Raw genomic sequence first — 27,560 nt, 5'->3', positions numbered from 1 at the left:
TCTATTGATGTATTTTTTTTTCTTTTATATATCAACAAGTAACGCACTTGTTGATTTTGAAGGTTGTTAGATGTTACAACTGTGTTGAATTTTGCCGTCCTTACACTTTTGGTTGACAATATTTGAACTGTCTAGGTAACTTGGGTTGATTTCATTCTGTTTCAAAAGAAAGCTTGAAAGACTTTTGTGAAACTGAATATGATACAAACATATCACTGATTTCAAGAGTTTTTTACCTACCTCCTTAAGTGGAAAGGATATGTGACTGACACTGTAACTTCTTCTAGAAGGCATCTGTTAGTGACTCTAGATTGAATTGTCGTCCATCCCTTTGTTTAAGTTTTAAAATATGTACTAAAGAAATGTCACATAATTTACCAAAGAAAATAAAATCCGACTCGACAGAATGAAAGATTTCTGATTGGCACAGATAAATTATGAATTATTAGATTAAATTCAGAAAATGAAGCTTATTTTTTATGCGTTAAAGAGTTTATTAGGGGATGCCATTTTGGTTTTTTTTTGTCATTCGTTATTTTCAAATAAAAAAATTTAAAAAAAACAGGAAGAGTTTAGAATAATGTTTCATTTACAGATTCTATTCACATGGAAAATTTATACAGCGTTATTTGATTTGAGAAAAATGAATGAAATATTTATTATTAATCTTATCCACATCTTTTGGGTTGTTTTACCAAATAAATGTTTTTAATGTATCTTTTGTCTGAATTAAATTCGCAGATCAAGTTTTGTATCAAAAGCAATAAAACATACCAGGCAAATAAAATTGTTTTTTTCATTTCTCGTTAAAAGGCCCAATAATTCTATATTATGCTTCTTTAATTATGACATGAACAAAAGATTTTATATGAGAATCATCTGAAGCATTGATGATAAATAGCAGCATTTAATATTTCCAATAGTTTTCCAAAATATGTAATAACGTGAATTGAAATGAACATCAAAATATTCATAAAAGCCAGAAATAATAAGAATAGAACAATGAAGCTGTAAAATCGTTATTTTTTTTCACAACAAAAGTACATTCATAGAATATGTAAAGGGGTAATAAAAACACTTTAACTTTCCCTAGTGCTATTGAATGTCATTTTGATAAGGCAGTTTTCCTAACTGAGACACACTCACGCAAACTATCATCAACTATTATAGTTAATTGAGTTCATTATATACTACAGTATCCGCCATTTAGTTGTTCTCTATCCGGTATCAATTGTCAAATTATCTTTTCATGGAAATTTAAGTGATGGAAGACAAAAGCGTTGTTCGTCGAAGTGCATTGTTTTTTGCACATAATTATATTTTTAAAATATACATATACATGTAACGACGATGCTGATACATGTATGACAGAAACAAAAATGTCATTTAATGACGAATTTCCAACATAAATTGAATTAAATAAGAAGGGTCCCAAAATAAAAAAATGTGTTTAAAAAAGAATTAAATCTCCCCTTTCATTTCATTTATTTTGTATTGATACAAAACTGCAAAGACGGCAATAAACTTGAAATCTGACACAATCGTATCAAATTAGGGCTTTACTTACTCGTATTAAAATGTGCAGCCATGGTAATTTAAGCTATGGAAACAGATAATGTTTTTAAGAGTTTAATATAAGTCATTCATAATCTTCCAAGCTTGACAGTGATTGGAATTGATTATGATAGATGATTGACAATTTATTTAATGCAAGTTCAATTGAGTCTGCTGTCTTTTTACGTCAATAACTTAAGAAAGGAATGAACCTTCATAACTTAATTATAAAAACACCACGAAATCAGTTCCCATATGTAATGAAGGAAAATCAAGAGAAACACATTCCAACAATAAAAAAACAATCATGAGTTAATGACTAGACAATGAAAATAGACACACAAAATTGACAACCAAACAAACACACACATAAAACAAAAGTAAATGAGCCTTCTGGATTCCTAAAGAGAGACAGCATGGGCCTGGTGCATTGGCGGGGTAACCGTCGTGTGCTTTTCTAGAAACAGCCGCCAAAATATCACATCCGGGTAGAAGAAACTTTTACAGTATTCCATAGTAACATGATATTATTTTATTGAAAATGTATACTTTGTACCTATTTTTTTTTAATTCGTGCTGTTTCAACTATTTAGTAAATGTAATTCGCAAAATATATTGGTACCAGTTCATTGTAAGTTGGGATCATATTCTGTTAAATATATTAAATTATTCCAGGAAAATAAGATTTGGATTGCTTCAACTACAGGAAAGTGCAGTACATAGCTTTCGACAGTCATTACTAATATATATATATATAAACTATTTTTGTCATGAATTGAGGCTTTGACCAACATACTATTGCTATCCAAGCTCTTCAAGTGTTCCATATATTGTCAAATATTGTCGGTATAGACTTGTTTGTTTCATATCAAACAGACCGTTTAGTTTCATTTTAGACGTTCTGACGCTGGTTCGGTACTAAAGTAATAGGAAAACGGGACATTTATGAACATTTCTTTATAAATTTGCCACAAGGAAACAAGTCAATTAATTCGGACTCCTACAAACTGTCAATAAAGCGATGGAAAGATGACTGCTAATAGGGTCAAGCAGAGTTTGATATATAGAAAACACTGCTAGACAAAATGCATTAACGGACACAATGTGTGAATGAAGTAGCCAACAATTAAGGATTAACAGGAAATAAAAAAAAATGTCGAAAATTTTTATTTTTACTGGGCAGGATTCAAGTTTTTATACGTCATTCTTTACGTATTTGTTTTGAAAGGGAACAAATTCATTTATTTTAATGCATAACATCGCCTACAGATTCTAAGAGGGAGTCAATGGAAAAAAAACAGGAAGTGGGTGGCCCATGACAAATTTTGTTTTCAAAAACTTTTCAAACATTTCATATAACACATGCATCATTTCTCAAAGTTGAAAGTTAAAGATACATAAGTTACGTGGAAAGCATTAAAGTTCATTGAAAAGGGGGAGATAATTTTTTGATTTTAGCAAAATTTTGTTGCATTGTGAGGGAATTTTAAATGTCATTTCTTAGCCATGCATAGTCGATTTAAAACAAACTTTATGCTATTTGACAAACAATGTACACATGATCAATATCTTACATTGGAATAAGAAATTCAATGGGATAAAATTTACCCTGTGCCACCTATATTACAGGTTTTGCTTGATTTTTACATTTATAGCCTCTTAATTATTTATTCAATTGTAAAACATCTCCGTTTTGTTCCGATCATACATTGTAATTGTTTGAGATTAATATTTTGATACTTGTAACAAAAGACATTTGCTTCTCTTCAAAGTAATATGACAAGCAATCATGTATAATCGTTGGAAAATGTTTCAACCTTCAGTTTGCAAGATCAGTGTCGTTTTTTGAGACGTTTAAATCTTGATGTATACGAAAACGTCTTTACAAAAAAGTAACCTCTAGATATATTCTTAATTCGATCCTGCAGATAATTGAAGAAAGAAAGGGCGATGTGGAAAATCTTTTGTTATAATTGTGAATATTTAATTTCAAAACGTATGACCATGTCCTTTACAAGCAGACGGAACATTATTGTGTATTGTTTGGAAATAACAAATTGTTAGAAAAGAAACCACAATATTCGCAATTCAGTTACATTCATATATTTGTTATATTGGATCAAATCATTCATTTCTTTTCCATATACGATTGAGTTCTCACATATGGTTTGACTCAAATAAATGTTATATTCGCCATTTTACCATATATGGTAGTGTATCCTACCTTATAAGAGTAACCAAGGGAACCAAGGTTATAGCGGTCATCAAAAAATGCAATCCAGGGACAAAGATATGGAAAACAGGCATACCCAACAAAGAACACTAAGTGACTAAAATCATACACACAAAGCAACAAAAGAAATTGAGCAGCAACTCGGACTCTATTAATAACTTGGAGCATGGATCAGGTGCACCGGTAGGTAAGCACAAAGTGATCTAGTATGATGATGTTACGTTACACTCAACCTTTTTATCAAACAGCAATAAAATTCAAGAAAAACATTTATCACATACCTGAGAGTAAATTTTCAAAAGATACATCAATGTCACAACGCCAATAATGGTCTTTGCTTGTTTGACATTTTTCCAAAATAATGTTCAAATAATGGAATATGCAATGCGAATGCCTCATGAATTTTCCAATTACCATCATGAATGCGAATTAAGATACGATATCAGAAAGGCTATGACAAATATTACACAATTAAATTACCATTACATCACTGGTGACAATCAATTATAAAGCAATAGAACTGAATAATTCAATTATTCCAGAAAAACTCAGCAGTAGTTTTGATTCTGAAATGGGGAGATGTGCGTGTTTATACTCAATATACAAATATAAAGAGTGCGTATTCCCGTAAACTGTATGTACGGTACCCATCCATGTTTCAAACTTCTACTTGTAGTATGTGCGAGAAGAAAGATTTTCAAGTTACGCTTGTTGATATAACAAGACTAAGTATGGTGAATATGACAGACAACTCCACTGTGATGAAAATGTCAGCCATGTCTATTGACGAATCTATTAAGATAACCATAAAGAACTGGAAGCAAAAAATACGGAAATATAGCTCAGCCATTAAGCAAAAGTGTGCCTCTGATAGCATTACAATAGATTAAAAAAACTGTGAAGCAATGAATATGCTTGCCTTATATGCATTTTAATGCCTTAACCTCAGGGTAAATATAGTATAAAAGACTCTAAGAACAGTAATTTATTTCTCTTTTAAATTAGATCTTTCACTGAACAGCGTCGAATATTGTTTGGGTTTCTACACGAGAATACTTATCAACTTATATCATGTATTTAGATTAAGATATAACTTTTTGTACATGCATTATAAGTGTTTGTTTCAACACTATATTATCTACCCTATATTGCATACCTTATATCACGCCTCTAGCCCTATATCTCATACCCTATATCACACCATTAGACCTATTTCGCATACACCTTATATCGCGTCTCTTCACCCTGTATCAACCCTCAACCTATATCAACCCACGGGCCTATTGCCCTTAGGATGATATAGGAGTCTCGGGTTGATACAGCGTGTGATACAGATTTTGGCATGTAATATTCAGTATATCTACGTCAACACAAGCAAAATAAGAGTCGCATTTGTAGTTCTGTGAAATTAAGAAATAATTATCACTGTCGCTCGGTGTTAAATAATCGAATATAAATGTTAAAATGAGTACAAATCTACCCCTCCCAAGAATTATTTCTTAAAATTTGAAACCAGTTTATTTATTGTGCATCATGTGAAAAGCCAAGGTTTTTATTGCAAGAAAAATACTTCTTATTTTTAAATTCAATATAAATATTTCAATTGCATTACATGATCACAGCATTACAGAATTTATCGGTTCAAATAGTCATACGTGTAACAAAGTCAATTCAATGTTTTTCGCTTTTTTTTTTTAAATTGATCGATCTTTGCTTTACTTCGTACATGTTGAAATTGATTCGTGTTAGAGTTTAAGGCATATTAAAGTCTCGGTATTGCTTCCATTGATATTCCTTTTAATTAGTATTCTGTGCCATTTATATATATTTGGCTTAGAAAAAATCAAAAGCCTAGTATTTTTAGCATTCTATTAATTTCCTTCTTACCGATAAAAACTGGACTCGTGATAACTTAATTCACTTTTAATTAAAAATTGCAAGGTGGGATGAAAAATACTCCAAGGAAACGAACATACTGCATGAAAAACTATAAAACAATATATAGAAGATCAGCTAAAATCTACCAGAAACAGTTTCTTAAATACGGAATACATTTTTTATATCAATAACTAGGAAATTAATGTAAAATTGCAAAATTATTTTATACAAAAGTTGTATTAAAAGTTGTTGCTTAAAATCTCTAGAAATTTCTACTTAATGAAATACTCATTAAGGCTTTTGAAATGTCTTAACACGACACACGATTTGAAGTGACACTTAAGAAAATAAAGAGAAAAGACAGATTAAACCTCAAGGAATATTTATACGATGATATAAAGTTTTACTAAGTCAATACCAAAAAGACAATGCAGTAGGAATACAATACATTAAGCATTCAAGGGGATACAAAACAGCCAACAAAGATGTTTTACTTTTTAAATTTTATTTTCATTTTATTTGTATTACCCGAAATGGAAAATTAGAGTTGAGCGCGTTTGAAAACTTTGGTTAACATACCATTTCCAACAGAAATGCATGTACCAATGCAGGACCATTGTGGTTGTTTCCAACGTTCAGTTTTCGGCATGATATTGTCATTTGTTATATTGCCTTATTCATTTCGAAAATTGCTTTGAGTTCTTTGCCTATCTGGACGGTGATTTGGTCATTTCTATTTATATGGATTAGATGTGTAACATTCATTGGATAAAACAAACATGTTTTGGCATGAAGCAAAGTGATCGTTAATAATTTATAAAGGAAGATCTACTGTACTTTCACAAATAAAAGACAGGTTAAGTACTAACGAAAACCCAACTATCGGACAATTTACCGTACTTCTACAAATGTGTGACAGGTTTGGTATTAAGTACCAGTCAATATAAAGCTCAGACACTGCCAATGGTAAAGTAATTCATGGTGTAGAAATACCCACCGATGTTTTTTCCAGTCAACATAAGCTATACATTCACATAACGATTATCATTTCTGAACAAGAAACTAAACTGAATTCAGTGGGTTTTTGATATGCATGAATCACCTTCTGTCTGATTTTAATAAAGACTTAAGTATAAATGAAATCGACAAACATATTACAAAGCGCTTGATCCACTCAAATCCTTAAATTTCAAAATTTCATTCATGTTTGCAATAAAAAATGGACAGTATTGCAAATACATATCAATTGTACGAAAATATGACTCTTCATCACCAAGGACATATACATAGTAAATGTTAATGAATCTTATCAACAAATATGAGATTAAACTAAAAGGACTCTGCATTCTACCAATAACCCACAGTCAATCGACTCAAAATTGATTTTATAACACTGCATGTCTTTACGAATATTTGAACTAAGCTTTCGTGTAGTTTATTTGTAGGAATAAATAGTAATTAAAAGCAAAATTTATCTTGAACCATTATTAATACCGCATCAGTAAAAGTTAAGGTTTCGGGAAATTGAATGTTCAGTTTTGATTATGATCATTTCCTATCAGAAATACAGCAATACGACTATATCTACATGAAGGTGAGGCGATGATCATGCTAAGTACCAGAAGAGCAAGAAAATATTAACAATGAAATGGCAGTTACATGTTCCTCCGACCAGGTTATCTTTGGCATTGTTTTTACTTAAGTTTGAGTTTTCGTACTTTTTTAATTGATACAAGAAGAAGATTTCGCAAAACAAGAGTTTACCAATGATGATTTATATAACCTCGCTTTCAAAACGGGAAGTATACAGTGCCCGTCCATATTTGCCCATTCATATGTCAGTTTTTGATTTTGTTTTCACTTCATGCCTTTTATTTAGGGCCTTCGTTCTACAACTACTCATCAAAGCCACTTGTTATTTTTGACAAAATCTTTATATAGGTATGCAATATCTTTGGATTTGATTTTAGACTAAATCCTTATCACATTTTGTGTGACAACTTTGTTTATACATTTAACCATATAAATTCTGAAGTTAAAAGGCGGTATCTATTAGTGAGTTTTGCTTTTGGTATTTCTAGTTTAAAATTAAGAAACTAAAAATTACAATAAAAAAAAATATTTCATTGCATTTATCAAACATGACAAACACATTGATGGACCCAAGTGAAGTCTTTGAACTCAAAATTATATATAAAATACGTTTTCATACAGTTTATGAAAAAGAAAGTTCGCACAAATTAAATGTTTGTTCTTGGTTGCAACCGAGTGACAATCAGTGCATTCAGCTGTTGTAGAATTATTTTGCATGACTAATTAAAAATAGGTATCTTTAGTGGCTCATTGTTCTTTAAAGCCAGTCTCTAGAGGATATACAAGTATTCACCATAGACATGAGATGCATAATGTAATAGTTTATTTAATATATAACATATTTATCGGTTGTCTTTGGAGGTGGTAAAGCATCACAAAAATAATAATTACACACCATGATCAAAAGAGATAAAATTACAACGCAATTTTTGTGTTTACAAACTTTGCAAGAAACATTTTTTTTTCGTTTTTGTATTTGTATGTCGATCTCAAGACAATTAAAATATTTGCACATTAAATGATTCGATGTATAGTTTTGTTTTATGGCTAATCATGACTGTTTTTCATACATAAACTCGTGATCGTCTCTTTATGCTCTAGGTGAAAACTTATCTTTCTTTAAATTCAAGGATAATGTACGCTGCTTCGAACAACACGACCTGTACATACCTTAAACGGTGTTTATGATTGATCATAAAAATATTTTAGTGTACCAAACCTAGATACTGTACATAGCTTTTCCTTTTAGTCTTGTTTATCATTTTATAAAATGCATATTTTAATAATTTCAATTTAAAAGCTACTTTCACATTGAATGCACTTTCCTGGCCAGTTTTGTAGGCATGCGGTTGTATTGACCTATATCGTTAGCCTTGCATGCAATGCTCATTATGAATTACTCAAACAATTACTTAAACTAAACATTAAGGTTTTTTCACTATATGTTAGAATCATGTTTTTTTTTGCCTTAAAATAAGTACGTTCTACTCCTACAGGGATTGTCTAAATCACAATTATTTTTAATTTTGTTCTCTCACGTACACGTTGTTAAAATTGCATAACTTTATTCTTATTCAAATAGTATTAAATCCATAAAAGCATTCATACATTGTTTATTGCTGTCAGAATAAAAGCTTTCATTTTATCATTGCGACACATGCTCAGAAATCACGTATGTCACTAAATTTGCCTTACCAATTGACCTATTTGTAGTACATCTAATAATCGACTTATTCAATTGATATTCAAAATACAGATTGAACTAAATTTTCAATCGTTGTTTTGGAATTTCAAAACAACCATCATACGTTTGATCCATCAAAACACAACTTTTGTAAGACTAAACATCTGTTAAATCAGGGTGTACAATCATACATACTGGGCTACAACAAATCGAACGCCGTGCTACTTATTATTAACATTGAAACGGAAACAAAACTGAGAGGAAAGTATATTTGTTTATTTATTTTTTTTTTTAAATTATATATCGACCATGTATTTTTGCTAACTATTTAAATAGCTTTTTAGTTTTAATTTTACATTTGTTAACTCCTCAATCAGTCGGCTTAAAAATCATGTGTCGTTAAATTGCAGTGAAAATGTCTAAATTTTTCATTACAAACTTACATACTTTTACAACTATATTTTTCAATTTTTGCACATGAATGTATAGGCTGTTGTCACAAAATGGTTTTAATCACTGAAAGCAAACATTTTGGCAAAAACTTAGAATAATACTCGATACTTTATACCCTACGCACCAGGCTTCTAAATTACACTCCACATAGATAATAATAATCGTAGATTTCAGGTCATGAATAGACATTTAAAGCATACTTTTTGATATATTCAGTGTTAAACATAAAGTAGGCTGAGATTTAGTTTATACGACTTTGTTCTATAAATATCAAATTTGAAAAAAAATTCATACGGCTATACACAAAATTGGGTGTTAAGTGGTGTTGCATCATTTTCTTCCGTTGTTACTGTCTATGTAGGTATCATTTTGCATTAACTATGTTGTGAAGATAACACAAAAAGAAAACTTCATATGTTTAAAGAAAAATGTTTTTATATTTTCTTTTCTTTATACAGTCGCATGTTAAAAATTGAAATTTACAAAACAAAATGATTTGTTAATGGTGTAGATGTTCATGAACAAAACAACTAAACCAACAAAGGAGAAAATGCGCAGTTTTTCCTGTAAACCCATGAATAGAATAGAAACATTTCTCATACACGCTTTAAATTTCTGTTTATTGCAATTTTAAAATAAATTCTGCACCTAGTTATTAGAGTTATTCATAAAAACCAACCAAAACCGACTAACATCATCATGTCTCATTTCAAATACACCAAAAACATTTCCGTATACTAAATATACTGTTCTAAAAAACAGCAAAACCAGCAAGAGACAAGCAAATTTTGTCACAAAGGCGTATGTTCTCATTTAGACCGACACTTTTACGTAAATACAGCATGCAAACAAGCGAGATAAGTGGATTGTCTTTTAACCTATTGTGCTGAGTGGTTATTTAGAACCGCCATTCGATGTTATTATGCCAATATGACATTAATTATGGCGGCAATTTCCTGATTGCCTCTTGGGTCATTCCGGAAAAAAAACACATTGTTGTCCATTTTTCCTCCGTTTAATAATTGTTTTAAAATCAGATGACAAAGGTAATTTCCTGCTAATTTTTTAACAAGCTTTTGTTGGAGTGTTTGTTGTTTCGATTACTTTTTTAAATTACCTTAAAATGTAAGAGTAAATTCGGTGAGTTATTCTAAATCAACGATGAAGGAAGTTTACATCAACGAGAAGCAGTCGAGAACGACTTATTGTTGATATATTTAATCTTTGATGAAAGAAAAAGATTGTAAAATAACTATTAACTTTATTAATAATGTTTACTTATACTATTCATACATATACATACTTCATCATATCATTTAAAACAGTCAAAACAAAACAATAGGTCTTTTTGTTTTGTTGATTCTATTTTTTGTTCAACCAACTGTTCGGTTCTTTAGTTGAAAGAGTAATCAAAGGAACCAAGGTTATAAGCGGTAATCAAAAGAATGTAATCCAGGGACAAAGACCAGACATGGAAAACAGACATATACAACAAAGAACATAAAGTAACTAAAATCATACATACAAAATAACAAAAGCAAATGAGCAACTCGGACTCTACTGAAAACTGGGAGCATGGACCAGGTGCACCGGTAGGGTAAGCGTCCTTCGGAAACACAAAATGGCAGGGTTGCATATAAATATGTATTTATATAGCCAAACTATGTACATTTTGTAAATTAATATTTATGTGAAATTTTCTATTGTTATTGGTATTTTGTTGGCTATTTTAGCCTCTGTATTTTTGCATAGTCTCTCTCTGTTCTCCATGTGAAGACCTTTTTTTGTCTTTTAAAATTTGAATACCACTTTAACTTGTCTTCCTTGATTTGATTCTCATTACATACATACATAAGGAAAGTAACACTGCAAAGGATTCATTAGAACTCTTTCGTTGGATTAGCGACAAACCGCATGAATATTCGACATTTTGACCATTTGAGGCACATATTTGTATCGAACATTTTTAGAGTAAAATTCATCATATCATGTATAAACTACAAGATACAATTTCGAAATAAAATGTATTTCATTGTAAACAGGCAAAATGTATCTAACTACAGTTCTTTAATAAATTTCATTAACCCATGTTTGCTATAAACAAATGTATAGATTATTTCGAACAATAATCAACGTAACAATTATCAAATATTGGAATGAAATACATGCTTGTAAAGTTGACTTAACATACATCTTTTGTACATCATTTTGTATGCAAAATTCCAACATTTCGTGTGAATTTCACGTGAAGGCTCCATTCACCCGAATTTCACGTGAACTCTGTCACTTAGTTTATTTGCTCAATTCAGGTGAAAATCATGAAATTCGTGTGAAAATCACGTGAAGTAATTTTGCCTTCAAATATATTTTTTTAGTGAAAACAGTATCAATGTGTGGCTAGGAAACATATATTTATCTTTTTGTATGGGAATATGGACGTGCCTTGTTCAGTGGACAAAAACGATAAACATGGTAATGTAACAAAGTCAATATTGAGAGTACGGGAGCACTTCCTCATTTCCTATTAATGGTTAATAGCAATTAAACAATCGAATTTCATATTAACGTATACAAGTGAAAAAATCTTTATATTAGCATTAAAATATAGTATGTTAAGGTAACATCAATGGATCCTGCTTTCAAATTATAATCAGTAACGTTTTGATGTCACGTTCGATTAAAAGACATAAAAAGGGTGGTCATAGCTTGAGTTATAGTGTCATTAATCACGCAGCAAGAAACGCAAAAAATACACGTTAACATAATGAAAGCAGTATATCAACACTATTTTGTTTTTTCAAACAGTTACCGTATGTTAGTATGAAGTGGTTGAGGGCTCAAAGTTTTCGATAACACATCCACAAGCGATCTACTGATATATGGACGTGTTCGTGGGGTTGTGTAGTTCGTTTCTGTGTTCGTGTATATTTGTGTCTCTCGTGTTGTTCGTCTTTGAGAATACGAATGTTCTCGAACATGTGTATGCCCTTTTGATATCTTCGATCGGCACTTCGGTATTTTGGATTTACTTTCTTCCAGAAGTTCAGTATTAATATTTAATTTCAACTAATTATTTGGTAATAAATAACAGGTTTGGCGTCTTAAAAAGTATTTTCTTTTAAACCAGACATGAAATCTTTAAAAATACGCATTTACTAGCCCCCAAAGCCTTACTTAAAATCATTTATTATAAATTCCACCTACTTGTCTTATCAATTAAAATGAAAAATTAGATGTAATTGAGAATCACCATGTACTACTTGTATTTATGATCTCAAGATGAAGTATAGAGAATCACATTGCTTCGTATTATTTTGTAATAAATCGTGTTTGTTCAAACCTTTTCCCACACAGTTACTCAAAAGACGGTTTTATGGAATTAAATCAAGACACATCGCCTACTGGTTATACCAACTCAGATTCAAAACCCTAATTGTTAAAATTGTTCTGTATGAATGTACTTGGCATATTTGGTAGGACGGGTAGATACAAGAAATGAAATGAAGAACGTTATGAGCGCTTCTATTTGTAATGCAAACGTTTTTGGAATGAATTGATTTAGTGATGATTTCAGATGATTTCACTGCTGAAAAAGAAAGGAAATGTTAAGTAATTATCAACCGACAGGTTTTGTGTATGTCATGTAAATGACGACAGTATAAAATGTTCATTGGACTTGATACCTAAAGTCAATCATTATTAAATTTCTACATAATGACAATGATGGCCTTTAATAGCATTTAATTCAATTATTTTATCTCGCAAGGCGGAAACTGACCAGACAACACGCAGTAAGAAACTCTAAATCTTGTTAATGTTGACAATGTTTGAAACCTGGCTTAACAAGATCAAAATAATCTATATCTAAATGTGTTGGAAAAAGACAACACCTTCTTCAGCACATCGACAAAAATACCAAAGCATGAAAAAAGACAATTAATCGAAATCAAACATACTCTACATTAGAAAATAGGAATCACAGGCAATTTACACTATGTAACACAGAGAATAAAATACAGATCAAAACTTACAAAAAAGAAGAAATCTCGCAAAAGCTAAAACATTTGCAACTCCTGCAGAACCGGGAGCGACGCCAGGTACTCTGTAAGAATATACATGTCTTGCTGCGTATGTTGCACCCGTCACCTGTTTGTTGTGACATTATACATATTAAATTGAAACTTTAATTGGACCACAAAACAAATATTAATAATTGATTTTTTTACATTCGAAATATTTACAATATTCATTTTGATTTATGATAGAAGGGATTTAATCTTATAAATCTTAGGAAAAATTGAATAACATGGATAAGGTAATAAACTATGTAACATCGCATATTGTATAAAATCAAGCCATTAGTATTTATTATATTTTATGTTAATTTGCTGAATTTTGATTGGTTCAATACGAGAGTAAAATTCTGCTCTATCAAATGGGTCAGAAGGAAAAGAGGCTGAGGTTGGAATTGGAAAAATAGTGTTCCAATGACAATTCATGTCAATGTTGTTAAATGTCCATACACTGCATTCCTGACCGTTTTTTTGTTTTGTTTTTGTTTTTGTTTGTATCTTTGTTGTTTATTTCACTTCGGAAAGACCTATGGTAACAGTTTAATTAAGTAACTCTACACAAGAAAACTGAAAACAGAAAAAAAAACAAAACAAAACAAACAAAAAAATGAACAAACACACAATAAACCATCTTATTGACATTTCTATTTGTGAGTAAGGAAAAGGACCACCGATACATTGAATAAAGGTCACAAAAAGGAGTGTGATGCACAGTTAACGTTTACAGCTGAGAAAAAAAGACAAAAGAGAAACATACAAAACTGATTGTTGGGTCTTACTTCGAAGAAAAAGAATGACAGTGGCACATTCAGTATAAAAAAATAACATATAGCTTAGAGGGTGGTAGAGAGTTTTTTTTTTACACTTTGAAAATACATTGTCACCCTCGGCTTCCCCTCGTAGTGACAACGATTTTCTCGGGGTAACAAACTTCTCTATCACCTTCTTAGCTATTTGTCATTTACTGTTATCTCGTTACAACGAATTTAAAAGTTGGGTTTCATACATTTTAAAATAGCAACTTGATTAAATAATTGATATAACTACCTTTGAAAGTATAAGGAGTATGAACTACATTTGTTTACTGTTTTCAGAGTCTCGTGATTGATGTACAGAATGATATAATGAGTATTTAAGGAAAATTGCAAAACGTCAATAGAAAATCATATTCAGTCCAGGCAATACATAGGACATATCACAAAGGTTCATATTTCAAAAGATGATATTGTTATTTGGATGATCCAAGAATCTTTCTTTTATTTTTGACCTTTTTAATAATGAAAATGATCATTTTGTTTACATATCACATTACCTTCATTTAGACTTTCTTTATTTTCCCACAGGTTTTTGAACACTACGTCACTCTCTGTATAGTTATAAACAGAGAGTGCTTACATATCATTGTGAATATCCACGCCAACTAGATCAATTGCAGTATGAATAAAAACTAATCCTTCAATTAAGGTGCTTAAATGATCAGCATCAGTAAGATTGGCAAAATTTCAATCACTATAATATACGCTATTTACTAATGTGTGCATGAGCGCTACAAACAGTCGAACATTGTAATAAATTTTCAACAGTAGTTGTTTCTGTTATACCGACCTACAGATACAAGTCCTGTTAGATATACCTTACAAAATCGTTCATTACAAATAAATTGAAAACAAAATGTAATAAGAAAAAAAAAGATAACTTTATATTGAAAATTTTTTTCTATTCTAGAGACAGTCTAAAAACCTCGTCTATTTACAAATTTGAAAACTCGAGTCTGTATGATATACAGTTTTATGTCGTTCTGAGAGCAGTAAATATTAATCATGTGTTTACTTTGGGTACTAATAGATATATTTGTGTTGTTTTAAACAACTCATTCTTTCAATTCATATTGAAATATAGTAAATTTAAGTGATTAATAAATTACGCTCCAGTAACTATAAACCAGCTATCTGTCCTCCCACAGTGAAATATATTAATAAAGATATCTCAATGGGCGCGTGACCTTTACAATTGTGTAAATTATCCGAATGCAGGATAATTTAAACGTCTTTAAAGGAAATAGTTTTTTTTTAAACTACCTTCGGGACAACAAATCAATCTACATAATTCCTTAGAAATCTCTTCTTCTATAAATATTTTAATATTTGTTTAGCAGAACTTTCGACTAGTACAGCAGAATGTTCAAACGCTTTTTGCAGTGAATAAAGTAGTTCAGCCATGAAAAATCCAAAGCAAGCCTTATCTATCTTAACTAACATAGTAAAACAAAAAAAATAAAAATAAAAATAAAAAACAAAAAACAAAACAAAAACAAAAACACAGAACAAAACAAAACAAAAACAAAAACAAACAAGTATCATTCTTTATACGAATCGGGCAATTGGTGGCACATCTGTTTTTTTCTCAATTTGATTTTTAACCAAATTAACATATGAGAATCATGACACAACCATATAATCATGACTATCTAATGTATATCATTATATGATAATAACCTTGGTTCCCTTGATTACTCTTCCATATGATTATCATATAAATCAAGCACCATAGATAATGAATTTTGACTTATTTGACTGTGTATTCCCCATTCAATTTCCAATTTTCCAAATTGCCATCCTTATTTCCGGATATACAATACTCCATTAGTCCCCTTTCTAAGCAAGGAGGTGTTAGTGGAGGTATCGTTCTTACAATGATATCCTATTTTTGGTAAAGTTCTTTATTGACATTCAGCTGTTTTTTTTTTTAAATCAATGTGTAAATACAGTGATTTATGATTCCTTATTGTAAGGATTTTTTTTATTTTCTCCCTTTAATATCGGCAGACATAGATCGATACAAACAAAATAAAAAAATTAGGCTGTCTGACTAGTTGATTTTAAATCAAATAAAACTCAGTATTTGTTATAAATTATTTCTATTTTGTCACTTCAACCAATTTATAAGTCTGTCCTAGTAGTAAAACACTGGAACTATCTTTTCAAAGGTGACAAATGACCTTAAAATTGAAAAAAGTACGTAATGAATATATGCAATTTTCGATTTGAAATTTCTTAATGAGTAAAGACGAAACATGATTGGCAAGTCTTCCGTAAGCGTACACACAACTTCGTTATCTTTAAAAAGGCGTGAACAGGCACAAATACAAATGTTTTTCAAAGACGAATAAACACGTGTGTTGTGTGATTTCTTCCAGTTTCGAGTTAAATGGTTTCGCAAAGGAAAATCAATGTTCATTTTGCATGGTAATATTTCACTTGGTAGGTTTTTCAGCAATTTAAATACTGTCATGAAATAGAAACAACGATAAATTTAACAGAGTAATCAAGGGAACCATGGGTCTACAGTAATCAAAAGAGTATAACCCATGGACAAGGACCAGAAATGGAAGACAGACATAGACAACAAAGAACATAAAGTAAATAAAAAATACAAACAAAGTAACAAAAGCAAATGAACAACTTGGACTCCACTAAAACTGTGAGCATTGACTAGGTGCACCGGTAGGGTAAGCGTCCTCTGCTTTTCTAGAAACACCTGTCGAGTTGCTAATAAAAATCAAGTCCGGAGTAGTCGAAAACACCCCAAAAAGTATAACTTGAAGCATTTTCATCGGCTTGTTTCAAAGTCACCTAAAGCGCGTGTGAGAAAAATAAGTTCTCAAATACGTTGATGGGAAAGGCCGTGTAATATTCCACGGGTGATATATTTTTTTTCAGGTTTTTCGCTTTACACGACCCGTTTTAACACGAAAACTACTATATCGTTTTAGTGTTTGGATATGATCAAAATGTCCATTTTACATGGATAAAATTGTACTAAATCGATACATTTTGTATATTCATTTCAATTACCATAACAAAACATTGTACGGGTCCTTAAAAATACTTTTAGTTCAATAGGGGCAATTTGACAGAATTGTTTCTCTAGTTCAGTTCTAGAGTATAAAACCAACATAGTTTAATTAAGAACTGCTTGAAGATTGATCAATTAAGAGAAAGCAAGCACAGCCATCAGACGCGAAACTTCAAATTCAAGATAGAATTATTGCATTGTGTTTCAAGTTCTGGTTGCTTATCATAATAATTCATGACTTTTTTATTGCTTAAAAGATTCATAAATAGAAATGGATGTAATTGATTTATATTTCTTGTCAGCGCTTAGATGAGTGTTGATACAAGTAGAACGATGAAATTGACAATAATTGATATTTATTTTCGATCTACGAGACATACAATTAATTCAAAATCCTTTGTGACCATTTTCGACCTTCCAAGGTAATAACGTCTAAATAATGATCTGGTTTTCAGATGCAATTTGTACTGTTTACCCTTTCAACACAACGCGTTTATATTAATTGATTGATTTTTGGTGTTTCATGCCCAAGCAGCAATATTGCAGCTATACTCTGGCAATGAACATGAAATGGATCATAAAATGGACATGAAATGATGATGAAATGAAAAATAAGATGGGACGCAAGGTCGAAAATTTTGATTGCCACTGGATATAGGGAGAGGTGGGTAGGGTCGAGCATTTTAGCCTCCTGTGGGGGAACGCAAAGATTTAAACTCCGATAATATACCATAATAGGGTTCTTCAACGTATGAGGAACGTGGTATTTTTCACCACAAGTTGCACCACTATGGTTTGCTATCAGGTTTTACGTATTATGGCCTGACGACTCCAGCATTCAGCATACCAGGGGTACCCCATTCCACAACTTGGGCACACAACCCAATTGTTATGTGGACAGAGCGCCCTAGCCCCGGCAAGGGTTCTGGGTACTATTTATCACTTTTTACGACAAACGTTTGACACCCGGACCCGCACAGAGCCAACGCGTTTATAGGGAGTGCTTATGTTTAAAAATGTACTTTAACCGTAAATTTTTTTTTCATTCGAACGTAAGACAGTTTTTTTTGTTATAAATGGACTTCGGTACAAAATCAACTTTTTACATACTGCAAACTCGGAACTTATTGTTACATATTAATTTATTAACAAAATTTATATAACAACTATAAATTGTTGTCAACACTGTAAAATGAAATTTTATCAACACAAATGACAAAATCGTTATTATTGTTCAGTATGTCTACAGTTTTGTCTGTTTTTTCTCTTTTCGATTTTACGATTAAGGAACTATAGCTTATACCACTTTTTTTTGTGAATTTTGACCAAAAAAAAAGGAGGAAAATCATGAACAAATAATTACAAAATGAAATATAAAAACATAAAGTATCAGGGGAAAAATGCAAGAAAATGTAGTATATTGCCCCATGATCTTTCCCCGCCTTGTAAAAACCAACTGTAACAATTTTAGCCTTGACATTTGGCCTACCGAGGTAAAGAAATAGTTCATTTTGGACAGAAAGAGACAAAATCAAATCAATAAACGAAAATGGGACCTTATTAACTTTTCATATGTTGTGTGTTTCTTGATATATTCCCCTTTGTCTTTACGCTTGCCAGTTTCAAATGAATACTAAAGATGTCGTTGATTAAGAATAATTTGGTCCACTAGGACAATCCAATTACAATGTGTTCCTGTGTGGTCGTGGTTGTTAAAGGCTTCTCAGACAATCTTCGATTCGCTTTGTGTTTACCTTACTCATAACGTTATAAGCGACAAAAACGAGATTGAGCTACAATCAGTTTGATGGATGAGGACATGAACATACGTTTTACTTGTGATCTGTCTAAGGGTAAAATCTCTAGGGAACTTCCTTAAAATTGAATTTAACAAGCACAGAATGTCGTAAAGACAGTTATGCGACAAAATGATATATGGCATATGTGGTCTACTTAAAGGTAAAAAAAATATAGGTCTATAACTTCTTCTATGTCAATACTACTACTACTATTGAATAACAACAGTTTACGTAAACAGGAAAATTCAATAAAGTTGAAGTTGTATTGAGGCATTGGAAAGTTATTCATGAAATGAAAAAAACAAATTAAATAAAACGAATTTGATACAAAACTAGAAAGTATAGGTTCTATAAAGTGTAAACATACAATACAATAGTAAAAATGTTTCAGCTGGCCAAAAATGTATTTGAATTAAACGGAAGTTAAATACACAAATCATTAAAATAATAGTAACGATGAAAGAAGTATTATGACTTTTCGAGAAAAAAAAATGGCGGTCTCAAATTGTGTTGCATGCAGGGATGCACAGTCGGTATATTTTATATCTATGTTTGATTTTTTTCACAGATATTGTAGATTGCACAAGGATAGATATAAATTAATGCTTGTAAAATGTTGACATAGTCAGTCTTGAATTGGCGGTTGGAAGTATTTGTTCACTTGTTCTCAAAGAACTCAAATTACGAAGTTTGTGATCGCTTATTTTGTGTTTTATACATGAAATTTGGTGTATATCACAGCCTTGGTCTTCCATAGATGCCCTCTTAATAATATCCAACCAAGGACATCATTTTCATCTAAAGAACAGCAATTGTTTATTAAAAAAACTCATCTATTTCTATAAAAAAAATGACTGTTTTTAAGTAGCTGTCTTTGTAAGAATCATGCAAAATCTGAAAAATGTGATACACCCCAAAAAAAGGCTATATATTTTGATTTTTGAAAATAATTTGTTTTATTGGTCTATATTATGAAATGTGTAAGTATTCATGCAAATCTGCCTGCTCTTAGGAGATAATCAACATTGAAAATCCAATAGATTCTGTTATATTTGAATATCATTTACAGAGTTACCTCCCTTAATTTTGAAATCTACAGTGCATTCTGTATAATTTTTATCTCCTAAGAACATGAGATACATGAAAAACCGAATGTTAATTTCTGTTTACTTTGGCAATTCAAACAAAATATCAAAAATAAAAATATGTAGGCTTTTCACCCATGAAACACATTTTGCATGATCCTTAGCTGGAGTGCTACTTCAATTGTGCTTATCAGCTCTGCATTTAAACGATAATTATAATCTTGTTTCTAATTGAATGTCCCTGGGCACAATTCGTTACTTTGTGAAATAAATAAACAAATCAATGGATTATAAAGTGAAGTGTAACATTTATGCATTGATTTGCAATATATTTAAACCGAAGCTGTAAAAATTAGATAATAGATATTATTAGGGTTCTAAGATCAGACTTGTGTTGTCTAGTATAGACTGCTGGTATTTTCGTATTTTCTATCCAGCGTAAGTCGCGCCAAACGAAGTCCGTAAGTCAAACAAATTTTGTCCGGTATTTTATATCGTCACGTTTTATTTGTACTTTATTCATATTAAGTTTTGGTTTTACCTTTTGAATGTGGCTGCTTATTACTATTTTATTGAACCTATCTTACTTTTAGTTTTGACCTTTAATTTGTTTTCTTATTTGATCATCGTTTCTGTTTTTCTTTTTCATTGGTTTGCATGTGTCTCTTACAGACACTGTGAAGTCAGCCTCATATCTTGACCTACACTTATAAATCGATGGTAAAGGAAAACTATTGACCAAACTTCATGACAAACGTGATGACTTTTTATCCAGAATTATCAACTTTCCTTTCATCTGTGGCGACATCACTACAACACCTGCGTATGTAATGTTCATATCACAACTCATACGTTATGCCAGAGCTTGCCAAAATTACGCAGACTTTCGCGCTGATTTTTGTTTGATTTTGTTGATTCAAGTTGGAGAATTTCTTAAAAGTGCAAATCTGAATACAGAAGTGAAAATTGTTACGTAAATATATAACAAGTGTAGATTGAAAAAGCATTGTATGTTCTATGATTGGTTTCCCTAGGCCATGGGTTACTTTGCTATTGACAGTGTCTGAATTTTATGTGGACTGGTACTTAAGTACACAAATACCATTCATATATCTTGCAAAAGTAATCAAGGGAACCAAGATTCTACCGGAAATCTTTGATGAAAGAAAAAGATTGTAAAATAACTATTAACTTTATTAATAATGTTTACTTATACTATTCATATATATACATACTTCATCATATCATTTAAAACAGTCAAAACAAAACAATAGGTCTTTTTGTTTTGTTGATTCTATTTTTTGTTCAACCAACTGTTCGGTTCTTTAGTTGAAAGAGTAATCAAGGGAACCAAAGTTATAGCGGTAATCAAAGAGAAATCAAGGGAACCAAGGTTATAGCGGTAATCAAAGAGAAATCAAGGGAACCAAGGTTATAGCGGTAATCAAAAGAATGTAATCCAGGGACAAAGACCAGACATGGAAAGCAGACATACACAACAAAGAACACGAACTAACTAAATAATACATACAAAGTAACAAAGTAGATGAGCTACTCGGACTCCACTAAAAACTGGGAACATGGACCAGGTGCTTCGGTAAGGTAAGCGTCCTCTGCCATTTTGGAAACACCCGCCGAGTTGCTCATAAAAAGTCAAATCTGGGGTAGACGAAAGAGGAAAGGAAAACTATGACACGATGAACAAATCAGTTGTCATGGTGCTGATGGATACACCGTAACGATCCACGAGTTCATGATAACGACCATAGCATACAGTGTTTAAAGATTATACTTTTTATGCTATAATATTCCGATAATAATATTGAATTGAGGGTCTCCAGAAGATCTTTCGAATTTTTTAGGATCCACATTGAATTAATACCACTACGGGAGTAACTAGTATTGTGGTAGGCCTGGAGACCCTCTTTGACAGCTGTGAGTATAGAAGTTAAAAGTTTTGAAAGAGGTTTGGTGGTACGTTTTGCAAATTTCGATAACTGTATACATGGTTCAAGGAGTAACCTCTCATCAGCAGCATTAGAAACAAGTATAAAGGAAGATCTAACTCAATACACAAGAAGTACTCAAAACCAAACTTATCGAAATTGGAAGCCAAATCCATCATCGAGAGATTTTACCATCTGCAATACAAGGAATTAAGCATTTTAAATATTCTGAAATTTGTAATACTGCACATTTTGATAAATGTGATATAATTTGATTTTTGTTGTTGTCAGACTTGTCTTATTGTTCTGTTCATATCATGCTTTATAAAATAAAACAAAATATCTTCTAATCTTAAGTACGAAAAACAATCGCTAGATCTTAAAAAAACAAAAATACAATGTCTAAAACCCCATAATTTCCAACCTAATGGCAAAGAAATTCTTTTGAAATGGTTAAGAACTTAAACTCTCGATTAATATCATTATCTTTCTTCAAGGCTATACATTCCTAATCTTTTAGCTCCTCAGAACAAGAGAAAATGAATACTTACTAAATAGCGAGCCAGTCTTTATCTGCATCTTAAGTCGATTCTCACTTTTATCTTTCGTGAAAACAGCATTTATATTAAAAATATGCGAAAAGTGTATCACTGAGTGCGTTTTTGATGTCATGTTAAGATATAATGGGCAAATTCGTTTTGTCTGACAATGTGAAAAGTTTAATTTTGGTTAAAGCCGTATGCTTCGTCTGAAACTAGACTTGACAAATATTATAAGAACTTTTTCCATGATTAGTTTCTACTCAGTAACTGTGAGGGATATATCATTAAAATATATTTGTTCGTTTCATTTTCCTTTTTTTTTGGAAAGCCGACGAAATGAGAAATATGCTGTGGAAGAACTACGGTGAGTTAGGTACCAATTTTGAACTTCAATTAACCCTCCAAATTAAAAACCAAAAGTTCAATTGCAATATGGATACTCTTATATAATATTACACCTTTTTTTAATTTTTAATCCATGACCTGACGAAGTTGTGACACACATTTGACACACTAGATGATTTGGAAATTGGGGATTGTTGGTCAGAAACTAAACTAGAGCACAATTTGGAAACTAAGGCAGTAAGGAGCAATATTGTTTTGTCTTTCTTGAACCATATTTCTCAAGCCTGCAATTCTCTGTAGCTTTTTTATGAACTGCATTGGAGCTGTTCAAAGAGCTTGGACATATGATTCACCAAGGTATTATCAATTACAGTTGTGAATCACACTTACATCATATTAGAACGCTAAAAGTACACGGAGATGCATTGAATTTGCTCTGAAATATTTGACACGATAAGAGTTTTTTGCAAGATTATTGCTATGTCATATAAAGTTCAAGATCAAATGTTTATTTATAGACTGTATTGTCCCATGTTTTAATGAGATTTTAATTATATTCATATAGTTTATCAATGTCATATACTTTTCCCATCATTTCCACATTATTTACATATACTTTATTTTATAACATGATAACTTATTCAATAGAATGATATCGCCCAAGTGTGAATTGTTTTGGATGGGACCCTTTTTGGACTCATGTAGAGGAGTTGTGTTATATTTTGCAGGGCTAGCCTGGGTTTATACTCGCAAAATAACGGGTGCCGCTGGCGGAGCAGGACACGTTTACTTTTCCAGAACACATAATGTCACTCAAAGATTTTTAACATTGATAATACTTTAGTTTTTTATGTTATGTATTGTTTTCCTTACATTCAGTTTTTATATGTAATACATTTATATTTGAGTCAGTTCGCTACATTGTGTATGTAGATCATCTTTGTTTTCACGTTATGTTTTTTTTGAAATTTTTGAAATTTGAAATTTGAAATTTTCCATAGTTGAAGCTTCGGTTTTCTTGCTGATGTCAAAGAACTACACGGGTCATTGTGTACATTAAATCTATGTATTCATTTTTTAAAAGTAGCTACATTACTATTTATCAGCAAATGGTCAACAGCGTACACACTCAACAAACCATTTGTGGCGATTTGTTTTGCCAGTGGTTTGGTTTATAATTTACTTGATTGTTTTTACATAAACAGATGATAACCTTGTGTCATAACATATTCTAACATGTTATGATGAATACGCGGAAAGCAGTATACAACGTCTTCCGACTCAAACACATAAAGCATAACCTCTGCCGATTTATGTGGAAAAAAAAAGAAACAAAAAAAAAAGAAGAAAAACAAAAACAAAAACAAAAACAAAACTAAAAATGGTATGCTTATATTGAGAGATAAACTCCTCCTTCCTCTTATTAGTAAACCAGAACACTGCAATTGCCAACTTGCTTTTATGTGTGCTACTGGGAAACATAATTTTAATATTAAAGATAGAAAAATGAAGGGAAAGGTCAACAGCCAACAAATAGGCCATTGTATCAATTTAGAACTATTCAATATATTATGACCATACTGAAATACTGAATAGTCTTTCATTATTGACTGCAGCCGTAATAACGTTCAGACATCAGCTTAAATACATTCTTCCTCTCTTACAATCTCTTAAAAAAATGTTCTTATGAGATTGTAGAGTTGGAATGAGCTTATGAATGAGTTTTGTCATAATAAATCAGAATTATGCTGTCATAGAAATATGTGACATGGTGTTAATGCAAGTGTATTTCCTTTTCTTGTGCAAGTTATCTTCGCTTAGTTTTCAACAGAAACCTTAAAATTTAATCAAATTATCAATATTTCATGTACTTTCGGTGCCAGTACAATATAATGGACTGTTATGTTAGTCGTGACGTTTAACATGCAGTACATTCTCTCTCTCTCTCTCTCATAATTGTTGGTCGTTGTTTAATTATGTTTGCTTTTTTTTACATTCAGTATAATGTCTTGGAAATTGGTAAGATTTGTAATCAATCAACCACAGATGATATAGCGTAAAATATAATGCGCTTCGTTTCATTTTACTTGAAGTAGCGCATATTAACACCTGAAGTAGCGCATATTAACACCTAATTAAACATTTAAAGAAAGTTCTGCGATATAATTATTTTGCAAGATAAGCAAATAATGGTTGCATTCGTGAATCACATGATCTTATTTGCTTCCTCTTCTGACCAGCTTGAAATCTTATTAAGTATAACAATCACATTTTCTATGAGGTACAAAATGAAGAATAAAATAATTTTCTAAGCAAGATAACTTGTGTTCACCTATTTTAGTGACCACTTTTTTTTTAATTTAAAATTACACAGAAAAAGATCCCTTAAGATGATATTATATAAAAGGTAAACAAATCTCACACAGCGCCATTATAGCAATTGCATGAAAATCTTACATTTGTAATGACATTTAGCACATCGATAGCTATTGTGTGTTACAAAACTAAAGTGAATCAAAATAAAAACAAACAAACAAGCAGATAAGAAGGCAGGTCAGTTAAATAAAAAATGATAGATGAAAAAGGAAACGACAAACCAATCTAAGAGACAGATGCATTTCTTTTTCCAGAGAGTATGGGATTTTATGACATCCTGTATTGGAAATAGAGTATGATGTATCGTCAAGGGGAATTTGTGTATCTTATATTTTGAATAAAGCAAGTCGTTTATAATGAATGTTTTCATTGAACAAAACTAAAATTTTAATTCTTTTTTTTGTTTTTTTTTTGTAAAAATAAATTGTGGATATTGTAATTACATGTCGAATTGAGAATAGGGAAAGAGAAATCGTGTGATGTAAATTGTAAAATTTGACCCTTTACACCATCATAGTTTGAATAATGTCAGCGTGATGTTTTACATTAAAAATGACTTTCCACGAGTAATTTGTGACAACGACTTTATATGAAAAAAAAAGACAACAAAGCCAGGCAAGTGATAACGGCATCCAAACATCACGACAAAAACCAACAAGTCAATCCAATTATTAAATAAATTAGCTATCGCAATGCCAATGTGGCACCACAGAAAGTTAACTGAACCTATGACAGCAACATGCTCTATGTTCAATATTTACTTGTTTCTACAATATTAAAAAATGATTGCATTCTTCGAACTCTTTGTCTCTCTACTAAATATTTTGGATTGAAATTTGGTTGTATTTGATATTGGAATCAACGGCATTAGAATGATGCTATCATATTCTACGACAGCAGAAGTTGATTGTATATTACTTGAAAATCTATTTCAAAACGTAAGTTCGGAAAGCGTGTGCTGGCAACCAACCTTGTCATTAAAAGTCATTAAAATAAAAAACTTTGATATCCTGAATCCATTACCAGGATTCTAATCTGAGTCATATATTCTAATGGAAAATTTGCTGTTGAACTCATCCTTAAGTAATGTGATCTTGGCCTTATTAGTGAGGTGGTTAAATCTTAAAAGTAAAATCAAAAGGAAGGTATAGTGACTCTCAAAGTCAACATATTTTTGTTTTTACCTACTTCTTTTTTATCTAGTAAGGAGTGTTTTACAAGTATCGAAACAAAATGCTTTTGTGGAAAGAAATAATAATGAGCGGTTTAATACATTCAGGGGATTATTCAATAAATCTAGAAAACACTTTTTCTTTAACTGTATTGTTTATGCGCTAATTTTTGGTACAGTTGAGTTTCAGATTTACAAAAATCCGTCGGTGTAAAATAAGTCAAATGTTACACGACAAGAAAGACATTTTTTACCATCGATTTTAGTTTTACTTGTTTGTGAAATTGATCACGGTTACAGTTCTTGAATGGTACAAGATTCCCACTTATACCATAAACAACCCCCATTCCCCATTGTCCCCGTCCCCATTACCCATAGAAAAAGCCCCATCCCCCACATGTTCCCCATTGCTTATTTCTTTTAAAATATTTACATATTCAAATTAGATTTTATATTTCTAAATTATTCAACAATTTAGCTGAATTTTTAAATTTGATTTAACATATATATATATATATATTTCATATTATTATATATTTTTAAACTTATTTACCCATCCTCCCCATTCAAAATCATCACCCTCCATTCCCCATCACCCATACACCATAAAATGGGAAGCTTTTCCGATATAAGTTTTGCTAATTTCGATACAAACCGCATATGGGGATTTTTACAGCTTTATTAAAAATTTATTTTTACTTTTTATGAAAAGAAACAGGTGGTTTTAGAAAAGCAGAGAACGCTCACCCTACCGATGCACCTGGTCTATGCTCCCAGTTTTTAGTGGAGTTGGTTATTTACTTCTGTTTCCTCATATGTATACTTTTTGGATATTTCGTGTTTCTTGTTGTATGTGTCTATTTTATCTGTACTTTACCTGTGTCCTTTGAATATGTTCTTTTGATTTCACTCAGATCTTGTTTCCCTTGATTACTCTTATGTATGTCATTCATTTGCAATGTTAAGGAGGTAG

General features: G+C 31.2%; 1 protein-coding gene across 3 annotated transcripts in view; it reads right to left on the bottom strand.

Moving 5' to 3' along the window:
- The window catches only part of LOC148621154 (adipokinetic hormone/corazonin-related peptide receptor variant I-like), a 137,435-nt gene that overhangs the window by 70,378 nt on the left and 39,497 nt on the right, over positions 1 to 27,560 (bottom strand). The window lies entirely within an intron of this gene.

Source organism: Perna viridis, chromosome 3, assembly GCF_037379345.1.
Source record: "Perna viridis isolate PV_CMFRI_1.1 ecotype Kerala chromosome 3, ASM3737934v1, whole genome shotgun sequence".
Classification (NCBI taxonomy): Eukaryota; Metazoa; Mollusca; class Bivalvia; order Mytilida; family Mytilidae; genus Perna; species Perna viridis.
This window is presented reverse-complemented; position numbering and strand designations above follow the sequence as displayed.